The sequence below is a fragment of the Lissotriton helveticus genome, chromosome 2_1, assembly GCF_964261635.1.
Source record: "Lissotriton helveticus chromosome 2_1, aLisHel1.1, whole genome shotgun sequence".
Lineage (NCBI taxonomy): Eukaryota > Metazoa > Chordata > Amphibia > Caudata > Salamandridae > Lissotriton > Lissotriton helveticus.
The window spans coordinates 1139343425-1139359659 of NC_136059.1; positions in this window are offsets into that span (position 1 = coordinate 1139343425).

A 16235-nucleotide genomic window follows, 5' to 3' on the forward strand; every position below is an offset into this window, starting at 1 on the left:
CGGAGTTTAAGTTGTTTGATTACGGCATAGTAGATATTTATAATACTTTGCTATTTGTTAAAAAAAGTGTTATTGCTTGTTTTTGCCTTTTTTCTGTAAATACAGCAGCTTGTTTTCAGAAACAGACAGAATACAGCAAACATTGCTCCTTTTCTGGCTCCTTTGAGCTCATATATTGTGACTTTGTATATTATAACATTGACACTGTACTTCACTTCAGAGATGTTGGTGACCCGTCGAGGCAAACCCTAAAGATTTATAATTAACTTCACCAGCTTCTGGTTGTTAGTCTGTTTTTCCCTTGGGATCATATACTGTCAATATGTATATTATAATATTGTCAGTCATTGTGATCTCAGAGGAGTTCATGACTCGTCGGCGCCAAGAGTAAAGATGTATACACAACGTCATCAGCTTCTGATTGTTAGTCTGTTTCCCCCTTGGGATCATATACTGTGAATATGTATATTAAAATTTTCACAGTCAATATGACCTCAAAGGAGTTTATGACCCGTCACCATGAACATTTTTCATTTAGAAGTTCCAGAGAAAACAAGCTCTAAACTATTCACTGCTCGAAAGTATTTCGTTATTGATCTTGTGTTTTATTCATAGCTTTATTTTCCTTTTCTTTTTATTGTAACAAAGGTGTCACTTTTTATATTGTAATAAAGTGTCATATTGTTACAGAAGAGTAATTGGAGATTTGTCGGCGCCATCTGAAGTATAGCTTACTAACCTTTATAACTTACTTGATCAGATATTTTTTCAGTGAGCATATTTTACGAAATTGCAGTCTAAAACATATACCTTTCATACATACTTTCTTACTTTAAACATTTGATAAACCCTACATTCTGAAATGTTATTTACTAATTTCCATTTTTCTCAGTTGCGGTTCCTATACACCTTCTCCCTATCGAATATATCTTATGATAGTACTGTTCTATATATTCTTTAAAGAGTATGTGATTTGTTAGTGGAACAGTGTGCAACCTCTAAGGACTACTGCAGAACATTCCAGAATTCTACAGAATACAAATTTAAAAAAATGATAATGCGTACATTTCTATGTAATATGAAGTTGTTTGTATTTAACAGTTTTTTACTTGTTCTTCTGACCTCAGATGATGTAGTGCGGGAGTGTTTATTGTAGCACTTCTTTTCTACTTTATCTAAAAGTAACACATGCCCTCTTATATTATCAAGAATATGGGGCAACACTTTTACAAACTATACCAGAAAAAAGAAGGGTGCGGCCACGCTTAAGTGATATTTTATGAAATTCCGTTTTTATTTGTCACCCCTTTGATATATACAGCGTCAGTTTTCGAAGAAAGTTTATTTGTAATTGCTCAATAAAAACAGTTTGAAACCTAGACTGAAATTTGTGCTGCGCAACTACACCTCCCCATCAGAAAAGTAAACACCACATTATAAGTAAATAGTGCTCCTGGGAAGTATCCCACCCGCAAACTTGATAAAACGAAAACTGCAAGACACACTGTTATTTTTCCGCCGTGATTTGTACACCCCACAGCAATTATATAAATGGTACTTAAAATATATATAAAACAATTTTTACCTTCACAATCCCTGTCCACCACCTCGTGACTACTGTACAGAGTTAATAGTGTTCCTACCCCCCTCTACTACTTTGTTTCTACGTACTCCTTTGAAGTGTGTCACAAAATGGCTGACAACAGTGAACCGTTCCCACCCAATAAGGAGCAAACTTGTACTCGGAACACTTTACCCAATAAAACGTCCATGTTGTTCTGCAGAGGAGGAGGGAATAGCTTCCAACTCTTCTACTTTTAATGCTTCACAGCCAATGAACGTTAAGCTTGGGAAGGTCCCGCTTGGAACACGTTACCCAATGAGATGTCCCTAATATTCAGTGGAGGGGGAAGGAATCGCTGACAACACTACTACTTTCAATGGTTTACAGCCAATCAACATTAAGCTTGGGAAAGTCCTCCTTGGAACATGTCAGCCAATCAGACATTCCTCCTACTCCGCCGAGGGGAAGTGAAAGGCTGGCAACACTTCTACTTTCACAATAGTGTCAACCAATCAACATTAAGCTCTAGAAGCTCCTCCTTAGAACACATCAGCCAATCAGATGTCCCTCCTACTCTGTGGAGGAGAAAGGATTAGCTAGCAACACTTCTACTTTTAATGGTTCGCAATCAATGAACATTAAGCTCTGGAAGGGCCTCCTTAGAACATGTGAGCCAATCAGATGTCCTTGCTACTCTGCAGAGGGTAAGGTAATGGCTGGAAACACTTCTACTTTCAATGGTTCGCAGCCAATGAACATTAAGCTTGGTGTTGAAACACCTCAGCCACTTAAACATTAATTTTGTTCCGTGCACAGATAGAAAATACGCCCTCCCACATATTATTAAATTCCCTGTAACAAAGTGACACTATCCGTGATAGAAGTGAACACTGCATTATAAGTAAACATTATTCCGCATTATATTAAAGGAAGGCCGCAATACGGCGCATTTTTGTTTTCCTAATATAATTTCCACAGCCTACTGAATCTCCCTCCCAACATGAGTGAAGCTCCAGAGTCTGCGGGGACCCCAGCGGGCCCCCGCTATTATTTTTTAAGAAATGCCCCTGAGACCTAGCCCACCCAGGGGCCTCATTAAAATAAAACGCGGGAACCCGTGACCCCAGCACGAATTGCGCAATTTTGTAAAACATTTTTAATGTTTTTTTGGCCCCTGGTGGTCTTTCTGGGACCCCCTGAGAAGGCCTAGAAGATCAGGGTGTTTCTACCCTGCTCCCTTCTCTTGTTTTATATCTTTGTTTCTCTGTTTTCTGGTGACTCACTTCTACCGAGTCACAAGATGGCTGCCAAAACTTCCTGGTTTGGAGTGTTGGCAGCCAATCACAGTGAAGTTCCACCCAGATATTGAAACTTTTATTTTTCTAATTTCTCAGCAACTACCAAACGGATTTACACCATTTAAAAAAAGGTCGCTTTCTGATCCAAGCACTACCATTTTACCAAATTCGGGGAAATTCCTTTCAGTAGTTTCTGCTGTAGCCTTGCTCAAAGTTTCCTATGGGAAATTGATTTTTCGCCTCTTATTTTTTGATTTTCTCAAAAACTACTGAGCAGATTTACACCGTTTAAAAAAAGGTCGCTTTCTGAACCAAGCTCTACCTTTTTGCCAAATTTGGGGTAATTCCGTTCAGCAGTTCAGGCTGTAGCCCATGACATCATTTCCTATGGAAATTAACATGGAGAAAACGTGTTTTGGGACCCCCCTTTTTTCTCAGCCCCTCCTTGACGAATCACCCCCAAATTTTCAAGATAGGAGCTGACCTGGATAGACATTTTTTGGGGAGAATTCCGCAAAGATTCAGCAAATGAAACCAAAGTTATTAGCAACTCAAAAAATGCTTTTCCTATGGAAACTAGGTTCTAACTATAACTACCTACTGGTGACTGCCAGTAGGTAATAGTAAAATATATATATATATATATATATATATATATATATATATATATATATATATATATATATATATATATATATATATATATATATTACCTACTGGCGGTCGCCAGTAGGTATATATAGTTAGGATTTTTTCTCTATGGGATTTTTGAAAATTCTATGTCTAATAACTTTGGCGTTTGTGGACGGAATTGGCTGAAATTTTCAGGAAAATGGCACATTTTGTTTCTGAGCAGCCCCTGAAAATTGGGGGGGGGGTTCGTCCAGGGGGGGTCGAGAAAAAAGGGGGGTCCCAAAACGTGTTTTTAACATTGAGTTTTCCATAGGGCGGTTGGCCTCACTTTTAGCCCGAACGGCTGAATGGATTTGCACGAAACTTGGCAAAATTGTAGGGACTGGTAGCCCGATGTGCCTTTTGTAGGTCTCAATATATGTGCTCCAGTGGATTTTGAGAAATTAACGTTTAAAAAAAGATATATATCTGTAACAGCGGACCGGGCAGCGCTCCGGTTCGCGTACTTTTCGCGCAACGGAGCTTTGTGAAGCGAAGCTGATTGGTTCTCCGGCGTCTGTAAACATTCCAAACAGTCCGTAGCGGCCGCCATCTTGTCTCTCGGTAGGATCGAGAGACAAGAGGAGGCCAAAGTGAAGGGGCAAATGACCATAAGGGGGCATAGTAGATTCTCGCTGACCCCCTAGGTTTGATGTGGAGGTTTTAAAAGGGCCCCGCGGGGCAAAAAAAAATAAAATAATAATAATCGAACGGCTGAATGGATTTGCACGAAACTTGGCAAAATTGTAGGGACTGGTAGCCCGATGTGCCTTTGCTAGGTCTCAATATATGTGCTCCAGTGGATTTTGAGAAATTAACGTTCAAAAAAAGATATATATCTGTAACAGCGCTCCGCTTCGCGTACTTTTCGCGTTACGGAGCTTTGCGAAGCTGATTGGTTCTTCGGCGTCTGTAAACATTCCAAACAGTCCGTAGCGGCCGCCATCTTGTCTCTCGGTAGGATCGAGAGACAAGAGGAGGCCAAAGCGAAGGGGCAAATGACCATAAGGGGGCATAGTAGATCCTCCCTGACCCCCTAGGTTTGGTGTGGAGGCTTTAAAAGAGTCTCGCAGGGCAAAAAAAAAATATATCGTTTTTTTTGTTTTTTTGCGTGGAGTGCGCCCGGTTTGCGAACCGGGAAGCGTTCTGGGGAGCGTACTTTCTTGAAAATTTGTGAAAAAAGTTAGAGTAAAATAATAATTGTGAGTGATCAGATGTAGGGTAGCTCTGAGAAGAGCTTTTGGGTTTATGGTACATTTAGGTACTTATAAGTAGGTACCAATGCACATTCTTAAATTCAGAATGAAAATTCTGTTGCCCTCATCTGAGAAGTGAACTCCATCTCCTCTGTAGATATCTTGCATGTAGTAACGCAAGTTATTGTTGTACAGGGAGCCCATTCCATGGTCTCTCATGTAAGCTGAAACAGATTTGTTTACATGCTTCCTCGATTTCTCAATTTGTGGACAAAATTGGTTCGACCACCTCCATTTTTGTCTTTGGCATATATTTGAATATACCAAGGCAGTCTGAGGAAAAAGTGCCATCAATTGCTCAAAGGTGTCCTTTAAAAGCATTTCCAGACCTACCCCAGTCAAAGTGCCCAAATCATTACCTCCACAGTGCACAATTAACAGGTCAGGTTTTGGCAAATGCATAAAGGTTTTCACCAATGGTATCAATTGGTGACATTTTAATCCTCTGTGGCCAAACCACTTAATTTCCACATCTTGTAAATTGAGGTTAGGTAAATTCCTGTTTTCAGCGTACCTCTGAGCCCAATAGATGTAACTATGTCCAACAATCCAGACAGAAAACATGGCGAGAGAAGGTTCTCCTGCAGTCAGATGAAGTGTGGCAATGAAATGGCAGTTGAAAAAATGAGAGTGTAAAATGAAAAAAACTGAGGAGTTTCTGTGTTAATGAAGCAGTAAGAGTGATTGGTGGATTTTGATTGCTGAAAACAGAAAGTTAGGGTGCATGGATGAGTTCGTTGAAAGATGTATTTTGAGTGGCGAAGAAAAAATCATTAAATGAAAGATTGCACTGGATATGCAGGTGCACTGAGAGTTCAGAGTTCAATTGCAACATTGTTGTGTGAACTTGGAAACACCAGAGGTCTTGCAAGAGGTGGTTGCTATGCAGAAAAAGCAGAGAGGGGGCAGAGGGGGGAAGGGTTTTGATTTGAAAAAAAGTGAGGGAAGAGTTTTGATTGGGTGACATGAGAGATATGTGTGAAGAATTACAGCATTTCTGTGCTTTTGATAGCTGCAGACTCTGGAGTGCATACCTTTTGCTCTGCTGAAGACAAATTGGTGTGTTTCTGAGACTGTTTTGAAACTCAAAGTATTTGCTAAGGTGAGAAAAGATTTCTTTTTTTAGATAGAAAATAGTGTGCTTTAAGGAGAAAATTATGAAGAAAGTTGTGTTTTTCAAATGTTGCTTTGTCTCAAGTGTTTTACAAATAGATTTTGTTTCTTTGAGAAATTGTAATTGGAGAAAATGTGAAGTATTAGTACTGACAGGGTTTTTATGTGCATAGGAGCTGTGGAGTGTTTTCAAATTATGACTTGTAAATAGTTTTTGAGAAAAAGCAATGGTTTTAATATTGATGACAAGGACATAATGGTGTCTGCTTCTTTATAAGGTAATTGAGAGTCTCTGATGTTATTTTTCCCATTTCAATGTAAGAAGTTTGTCTGTGGAGCAAATTGCTTGTAAATATGCTCCCACCTGTGCATGGCAAATTTAGATTTTGAATGTTTGCGTTACATAGGCATGTTAAAGGTGACTGAAACATGCTGCAAAGGCAATCAAAAAACGCTTTTATGTGTCTTAAGGACATTTTAAGTCATTTCCCCATGTGCAGTGTTTTCAAATTATGAGTTGAAAATCGTTTTTGAGGTAAAGGAATGTTTTCAAAATTTATGTGCGCCATATGCCCCCAAATTTCTTTTTCAGGGGTGCAGCAGGGTGTTCTTGAGACACCCCTGCACCCTCGGAAAAATTCGTAATTTGCGATGAGGTCATTGCTAATCGCAAATTGCACCTTCATTCCTATGGGCCTCCTGCTGCATGGAAATGAATGGGTAATTTGTAATTAGCAAATAGCTCATCGCAAACTAGGAATGGTAAAGAATCGCTATTTATTCCTTAAAGTTCGCTATTTAGGAAATGCAAAAAACTTTGATGATACATATGGCGGTTCATCTCTAACAAGATAAGAAGCATAGGGATAGATTTATGATGACTGGCGCATCACCAGGGATGTGTTAGTCATTCTGTGCCGCTGTTCCGTCACCTATGGTGTGCTGCATTTACAATGCGGCGCATCATGGGGCAAAAACAGCACAGATGCGTGACGTATCTGTGCCGTAAAGGTGGCGCATTGCTGGAGTTGTATCGCAAGTGTGATGAAGCTCCAGCAAGGCTCAGGGGTGCCCCTGTCGCAGGGTTTCTGTTCTCACACAGAACTGTGGACAGAGGATTGGAACCTCAGCGAATTAGGGTGCCCCAAAACTCACCTTAGTAATCAAAAACCCCTTAGCAAGCTAGGTACAGTGTCACATTGGATATAACAAACTCTCAATGTTTAGACAATCCAGAATATGAACTTATAGTACCTCAGGATACGTGGAACTCATGAACAGTCGGTCGTTATATATTTCTTAGAAACCAGAACATGGAGTTAAGAAGAACACATGTGTATTTGAAATGTTTATTTACTAATGCCGTCTTCTCAGGCATAGTATCTTAGATAATACAAGTACACATATTATCAGTAGCAAAATTACCAGCATAGTTACTAGTACATAAAAAGCGAATGGTGACAGTATGTTAACATGCTGTAAATGAATAAGAGTTAGCAACACTTATAAGCAGCCGCGGGCCGTGGAGGGAGTTACGGTGGGGCAGGGAGGCGGGGAGGGGGAGGGGCAGGGTGGAGAGGGCTCCACCCTGCCCCTCCCCCTCCCCGCCTCCCTGCCCCACCGTAACTCCCTCCACGGCCCGCGGCTGCTTATATCTCACCCTCCCTAATACACATATTATATTATTTGCTAAGAAGGTCTCTTTGTGTTGGTTTAGGGCGTGCCCATACTTTAGTGTCTTAGATTTGAAGGAATCACATCAGCATACACCAGCTCTCTCTTCATGTGAACCGCATCAAGTGTTGTGTATGTGTGTTCGGCAAAGCAATATAAAACCCGCCTCATGCCCAGAATTGGCAGAAGCTGCACTTATGTTATGAGTATGAAGTCGTGGAGATCAGACCTCATAACAATTCTGTATCGTGTTGTTCTTGAAACTTCAGCACTCGCTGTACAGATATAGTTTAACAAGTAAAGCAGATAGTAGAGCAATAACATATTATTCTCATGTAAATCACGATGAACTATTAGGTTGAAAGCTAAAGCAACAACTAAGTGTCGTGTGCAGAAGTTGCAAAAAAGGAAAAATGGCGTTTAAACCGGTAATGAGCCCATGCTAACTTAACACGGTGTAAAGATATCCTGGATCTACATGACACCTCCCCATGATCCGGAAACGAACTGAATAAGATAATGGAAGTGCCATCTCATGAGAGCAGATTGCAACTTTATATGTGCACGGTCCGCAAGGTAAAACATTAAAAACTAGCAAAATGTAATGCTAAAGGAAAATAAAACAGCCAACTACTTTATCAAGGCTTAAGCCAATTGGCAAGCTAAATAATTAAAACTTGACAAATAAGTCAATGAATTGTCAATTAAATGCTAGTACTCAGCATATCAAACATGAAAAAGGTCTATGACATAACTGTGTATGCAAAATAAGCTGCAACAGCCTCTAATAGGAAGTCACCGTCTTCATCCGAAAAGAGTTCAGCCATCCAATTTAAAAGCGGAAAAGAACATACGTGCTCTCCCAGCACCGGATCCTCTATCACCATCAGAGGACAGCTCGGTGGGTTTTCAAGAAAGCTCTGTTCCAAGAAAGACTGTGTTGCCGCCAGTAAATTCCAGGGACCAATTAGTCCATGCATCAATGCCACAGCCATAATCCTTTCGCCAGGACAAACCAACTCGTGAGTAATGATAGGAGTCATCAGCTGATTAAAGTCGACGTCAGGAGAAACCGGTCCGCAGAGACACAAATCAATGGCCCAATCGAAATCACAGGTCAGGCAGTGAAATACAGGCTGGACACAGGTGAAGTAGGAGAATCGAAAAGATAATCCATATGCCTTGCTTAATATCGCCAACGGCATTGTGCCATAATATTCAAGCATGCGATTGCGGAACAGCGTCCGCAGCTGCAGGGCCGGAGCTTGCACAGGAGGGACATCCATATTTAAAAATGTAAAAAAGCACAAGAGCGTCCGTTGGTAATGCAAGTAAAAATGGGAATCCACCAAGCACAGTGGAAAAAATAGAATGAAAGAAAGCAGGGATGACTCCAAAGATTTTCTCAAATGAAGTCACGAGACCACTGGTAACAACTTTAAAAAAGTGCGCCAGGCCCTTTGTGGAGGACGCGTTAAAGATAGTCCGAATCATGTCGCTGAAATGCAAAGGCGAATCAGTATTTAAAAGGGTCTGCACCTCTGTACGGGTGTTCGCTATGTGAAGCACGATAGTTTCACGGGCCGAACTCAAGGCCACCTCTCTCTGAGACAAAAGAGCTCTTATTCTTGCCATGCCGTTGAAATGTGCTCCCAAGGTTGGTATTTGTGGCCAGATTGAAAACTCCCTATGTTCATGTGTGGGAGGAAATAGAACATTTCTGCAGCAAATAACCCGTTCACTTACTGTTACGATAAAAGGAATACTTTTAATTAACCCAGAACAATCTTCATTATTGAGCATCAAATAACTACCATTTTCCAACAACTTGAACGTGGGGATGATAGCAGGAACTGGCGTGCCTTGCAACACGCAAGCCATATTTGGTCGGTGTTTGTTGCATGAACCGTGTAACTGTATGTGCCTACACATTAGTGAATGATCTGGCGTCTCAGTGCATTCTTCTCCATTCAGATAAACTTCTTGATCATCTTTGAAAATCTGTATGTGTATGGAAGCGACCAGACCTCATGAAGAAAACCACTACCTAAAGGTTCATAACGACCTATTGGTATATATTTCATACAATTTGAAAACTTATATAAAGCAAAAGGCAGCGTTATTAAACCGTGGATAAGGCACGTTGCCAAAGCAGCCAACCTTTTGGATTTATACTGGAAATGTTAAAGGAAGAATTACGGAGTAGGGCCTGTAAATCTTTAATGGACAACCGAGTAAAATTACTCCAACCATCATATTCCTCTAACTCCGGGATAGTAGGGGTGTTTTTTAGAAGTAGCCAATCCAAAGCATTTGGTCTGGGAAATTGTTTCATTCACAAACAACATATGATTTGGGATGAGACATGCACGGTGCAAAGCCTCAGTGCCTTGTACCTGCCAGGTTCGTGAACCCCAAACTGATGTAGATCCTGGATATCTTTACACTGTGTTAAGTTAGCATGGGCTCATTACTGGTTTAAACACCATTTTTCCTTTTTTGCAACTTCTGCACACGACACTTAGTTGTTGCTTTAGCTTTCAGCCTACCTGCGTCAAGATCTATGCCTGCTTCAAGCAGGCGCAGGGTTTTGATGCAGCTTTGTCCTATCTGATTGTAAATGCGGCACACCGTGGGTGGCAGAGCAGCGGTGCACGTTAACTGGTGCATCCCTGGGGATGTGCTAGTTAATATAAATCTGCCCCTTTACATTTAATTATGTGCAGGGGACACAGAGTCGGTGAGGTTTATCCAAGGTTAAGAAGAGATGAGTCCTGTTCAGTGAAAAATTGGAGATAGGCTTCACCTCCTCTGCTCCTCAGCATCGTTGGACATGGTTAAATAATAGCTGCAAAATGTTACTCTTGTTAAACAATTTTACTATTATAATCTCTGAGATTTGTCTCTTACTGTGCAACATCTCATTGTTGTTATCTTTCTTTAAAGATAAAGACAACATCAACATGAGCGACAATCAGCAATCAGTTGATTTCGACCTCATCATTGAACTCGTAATTGAAACATCAGTGGATGTTGATCCCTTGGATGATTTCAATCCTGAGGATGAAGAAGAACGTGATGAGGATGCAGATTTGTCAGAATTGTATGACATAGGATGGGAAGCTGACGTGCTTGAGCCTATGGAACTATAAACATTTATTTTATAAATTTATAATAAATAAAAAGTAAATATGTAAACCGTTTAATTTAATAATAAAGACACCTTCAAAAACAGGTTATGTGTAGTGTCTTCAATAAAATATTAAAATATGGTCATAAAATTAGATCAGATTCATATATAAAACAGCACAGGTAAAATGAATATAAATTCCATTTCTTTTCTGCTATTTCTGTATTCTAAATTTGCCATGTACAAAAAATTCTTCTATGTAAAAATGTTAAGTAGTGTGTTAAGTTTTTGATGACTGTTATTAATTTACTGTTGGGTAATAGTGGTTAATAACATTTTTTATTATATTTTACCACAGATTCAACTGCAGATTATTTCAAGATTTTAGGATGCCAAGCAAAGAAAGAGTGAGAAAGGCTGCAAAACGTCAAAGACAGCAGGTGAATGAAAAAAAGCAGCAGTCCTCTAACAAAAAGATTTGTCAAGTCACCAAGAAAGCACCGGGTAAGAGTACAAAAACATTCATAAGAAATATCTCTAGTAAAAAAAATATTACTACAGAAAATGTTTCAGTCCAGAAAAGGAGAAGCAATTCAAACGGTAAGGAAAGGCCAATGAGAAATGTTACTGCTAGAGTAAGAGATAACTCTATGCATGAAAGTAGAAGGAAACAACAGTTTAGGGACATTCGTAAACGAATGTTCCGCAACAGGATAATTGGCAATTTGTTAAAAAATATTAAGAAAGGTCAACAGAAAGTGGTTTTTTATAAGAGAAAAAAAATAGTTGAGAAAGTTATTGATCAGGCATTTGAAATTAAACGTAAGTTATTTATTTTGACAATCAATAGAATTAGGAAGCTAAACAAGGCAATTTATGATTTCAAAAGAAATAGTAGATGGAAGAGAATAGTTAATCGTAGTAATTTTTGTGAAGTTTTTTCTGGAGAATGGATGCATAGTTCAAGCTCTGAGGCATTTTTTAATGAGGAGAGTTATTTCCAGGATAATGATTTGGTGCATGCAGTTGACACCAGTGGTCGAGCTTATGAAGTGAAAGATGGTTGTCCAGTTGAAAAAGAAAAACTTGTGACAACAGAGATAGAAGAGGTGTTAGGTAATGAGGTTTTAGGGAGACGTCCTAAGGGTACTGTGTACACCTGGAAGTGTAGTAGTATTTGCAGTGTACAACAGGATTCCATCAATTTGCTTTGTGATTTTATACGGTCATTTAATAAGAAAAGTTTCAAGCAGAAAATGAAGTTGTTGCAAGAATTAGATCCTTGCAGAGTGAGAGAAGTGATAGGTTTGCATGGTCATTCACTGGCTTGTCTTTCCAGGAGAGTATGCCAGAGTGTTTTTCATCATTTCAGGATGCTAGCAGTGCATCATAATAAAGTGAGGAAATTAGTTAGAATGTTGTATTATGCTAAGAGTCCAGCAATTATGCTTAAACAATTATGCGCTGCTCTTTTGCATGGTTCTGAAATAGATGTGAAGAATATATGTGAAGAAATTGAGTTTTGTTACATTGGAAGTAAAGAGGAGAATGTTGAAATTGACCAAGAAGAAGAGAGTAATGTGGAAGATAGTGTACAGGTTTCCAGTACAGATAATTTCCAGAGGGAAATTGCGACGTTTGAGGTGAAATCAAGTGAGAGGCCAAATTTCACTTGTGTGTGTTGTCGACGCACTTATTATAAGAATCAGACTAAGTTAGTGGAATTATATGGAAAAAGTGAAAGGGAAAATAATAGTGAATGGAAGGATTTTACAACATACTTGATGGTAGAAAATTGTTTTGATTTGGGATTGGATCAACGTGTGTGTACTTATTGTTGTAACAAATTAAATCAAAACCAGATGCCTGCTAGAGCAGTTCATAATAATCTGGAATTGGTTGAGATTCCTTCTGAATTGAAGGATTTAAATACTTATGAATCTATTTTGATTCAAAGTATCCATCCCTTTCAGGCTATTGTAAGAATGGAGCCAAAGACAGGGAAATTGCCTCCATCAGATTTACAGAGAGGATTAAAGGGAAGAGTTGTTTATTTGCCTCTAGATTTGAAGAAAAACATTAACACAATTGGAGTAGAAAAAGTGGAAGAGGAACCTCTTGTTATCTTAGTTAATGGGGTTCCGACAAAGAATAAGAAAATATGGCAAGATTTAGTAGATGTTAGGAAAGTCAAAAGGGCAACATTGTATTTGAAAAAATATAATAAATACTATAAAAATGTATATGTTGCAGAAGAGGAAGTAAGTGAGGAAGAGGATAGCGATTTGTGTGCTGGTCAAATTGAGAAAGTAGAACCCTGTACTAGTGAAGAAATATATGAACATTATAGTGGTCATCCTTTGCATTCCAAGGAAGTCATGGGGAATGCTATTGAGTTGTTTCAAATGAAACAAGCGAAAGGGAGTCCCATTAGTGTTTGGGAGGAAAGTTTGGAAGCTCGGTGTTTCCCACAGCTTTTTCCAACAGGTCAGGGAGGAAGATATGATGAGCGACCTCATCAAATTCCTGCTTCTGAATACCGGACTTTGCGATTGTATGCAGGAGATCCTAGGTTTCGACAATGCATTCCTTATTTGTTTCATCTCCTGTTTGAAAGCGATCTGTCTGGACTGTCATATGCAGTGAACCACATCTTGAAAAGTGGTATACACATGCAAAACATCTCGGCAAGTGACTTTATGGATAAAGTCAATGTCCAAGACAGTATTTTGGATTCTCACCTGATTAATCTCATGGCGTGTCAGCGTGGTACAAATGAGTACTGGTACCGTCGTCATGGTGATTTAAAATGTATGCTGAGGAACTTAGGAACTCCCACATGGTTCCTCACTTTGAGCTGTGCTGAGTATGGCTAGGAAGACTTACTTGAATTTCTACGAGAGGCAAATGCTAACGTAGAAAACATCAAATTCAAGACACCCGGAGAACTGTGCTCTTTGGATCCAGTCAATGTATGTAGGTACTTCAATCATAGATTTGAAGGTATGATGTCTTTCATCATAAATAAGAAGAATCCACCTCTTGGAGAGGTGTTGGATTTCTTCTGGAGGAAGGAGTACCAAGCAAGAGGTGCTCCTCATATACATATGTTGCTGTGGATCAAGGATGCACCTAAATTTGGAACGGATGCAGAAGACTCAGTGATGAGTTTCATAGAACAGTATTCTACGTGTGCTGTTCCAAATGCAAAGGAGAAAAAAAGCCTAAGAGAAAAAGTTCTACGTTTCCAAAGCCATCGATGTGGAAAGTACTGTCGTCGTAAATTCCGGAACAAAGACAAGTTCTACACCAAATGTCGTTTCGGCTTTCCACGACCGGTGATTTCTAAAGGAAGAGTGAACAGTTTGATGTCTTCGCTGCGACATAATGTGATGAAGAAATCACCTAAAAACACATACAATTTGAAGAGGAACGAAGAGTCTAAGTACATCAACGACTACAACCCGGTGATTTTGTCCATGTGGAATGCTAACATGGATATACAGTTTGTGGCTGATAACTGTATGGCTGTGGCTCGGTATGTGACATCTTACATCACCAAAAAAGAGAAGACAGAATTGAAGGATATGTGGGAGGACATTTCCCATGAAAAGAGCCTCAGCAAGAAGTTGTACAGTTCCAGTCTGAAGATGTTGTCGCATCGAGAAATCGGAGCTTACGAATGTTCTGACCGGTTGTCTTCAGCAAGTCTCTATGCCAAGTCCAGGAGTATCGTTTGGGCGAGTGTTGGTCTTGCTGCAACGCGTAATCGAGTTCTGAAACCTGTGCGGGAAATTGAGTATTTGGCGGAAAAGGAGCCAAACAGTACCGACATTTTGAAGAGCAACATGTTGGATACATATTATCCAAATCGAAGCAGTCACCTCGAGAATGTTTGTCTGTATGAGGTTCTGCAAAATTACATATTCAAGAGGAACATCAAAGAAGATACTGAGAAAGGAGTGTATGCTGTAATAGGAAGTGAGGGATGTCTGGTCAAGCAAAGAAAATGCCACTTGATAAACCATCGAAAATTGAGTGGCGAATCTCCTGAAAAAAAGGAGTTTTTCTATTTAGCACTTTTGCAACTTTTTAAGCCTTGGCGTGCAGAAGAGGAACTGCTTGGAGATTTCCTTTGTTACGAAGACTCATTCAATGCTGCCAAGGAGACCATAGAATGTCCTGCTTTTCCCAAATATGTAGAAATGTTGAATGTGGAAATTGAGCAGGAAGCAACGATTGCAGCCGAGATTGCCAGAGACAGTTCTCAGGACAGTCAGAGTTCTGCTTCATTGAGTCAGGATCCACTAGGAGGACCTCTTATCGAAAATGAAGCTGCCACTGCTATGAATGAAGTGGAAAGAGCCATGGCACATGCTCAGGAGGATGCGGTTAACTTAGAAGAGTTGTAAAGACAACTCAACGTTGAGCAGAGGAAAATATATGACGAACTTACCATGCAAATTGATCATGGATTAAGTCATGACAAGAAAGAGTGCTCATGTACGTCGTTGAAGCCTGTCCGACTGTACGTGAGTGGAGAAGCGGGAACTGGAAAAAGTTTCCTTATTAAAGCAATTTCATGTTATTTGCAGGAAAGGACAGAGTCATCGCTGTCTTGTGTTGTCACCGCTCCAACTGGACTGGCAGCACATAACATTAAAGGGATTACTTTACATCGTTTACTGATGCTGCCAGTGGAGCATGACAACAAATTAGAATATCACAAGCTATCTGGAGATGCTTGTTTTGAAGTTTCAAGAGTCTTGAGGAAAATGAAACTTCTTATCATTGACGAAGTAAGCATGGTTTCCAATGTCATGCTTGCCTTTGTGCATTTGAGAATGCAAGAAGTTCTCAAAACAGAGTATGATGTGTTATTTGGTGGCAAACACATCATTGTTTTCGGAGATCTTCTGCAGCTGACACCAGTGAAAGGGCAACCTGTGTTCAAAATGCTCACGCATGAAGATACCAGGAAGTGCTTAGGGAGCATTGGCAACGTCAATATATGGTTAAACTTCAATTATGCTGAACTGCATGAAAATATGCGTCAGGCAAAGGATGAAGTTTACAAGACTATTCTACAAGATGTTAGAATTGGAAAAGTGACCGAGCATGGGAAAGAAGCTTTACATGCACGATTACTGACAAATTTATATCCAGACGAAGATGTTGTGCCTGAGAATATTTTTCAGAAAGTTACTGAGAAAAAATCTGGAATATGTTTGATGCCAACTCTTGCAGAATGTGCCAAATTCAACAACAAAATGTTGCATTTAGAAAAGCAAGAGATTGTGAAACTGGAAGCTATTGACAGAGTAGAGCATATGGGATCAACAATTATTTTGTCTGAGAATCTGAAAACAAAATTGGATTCATTAGAGAAGAGTATATCTAAAACTGCGGGTTTTGAAAAGACTCTGAATGTGTGCTTGAACTGCCGTATAATTTTAAGAAGGAATTTACATGTTGAAAGAGGTCTGGTAAATGGATCAATGGGTAATGTTGTTGATTTTGTGAAATAC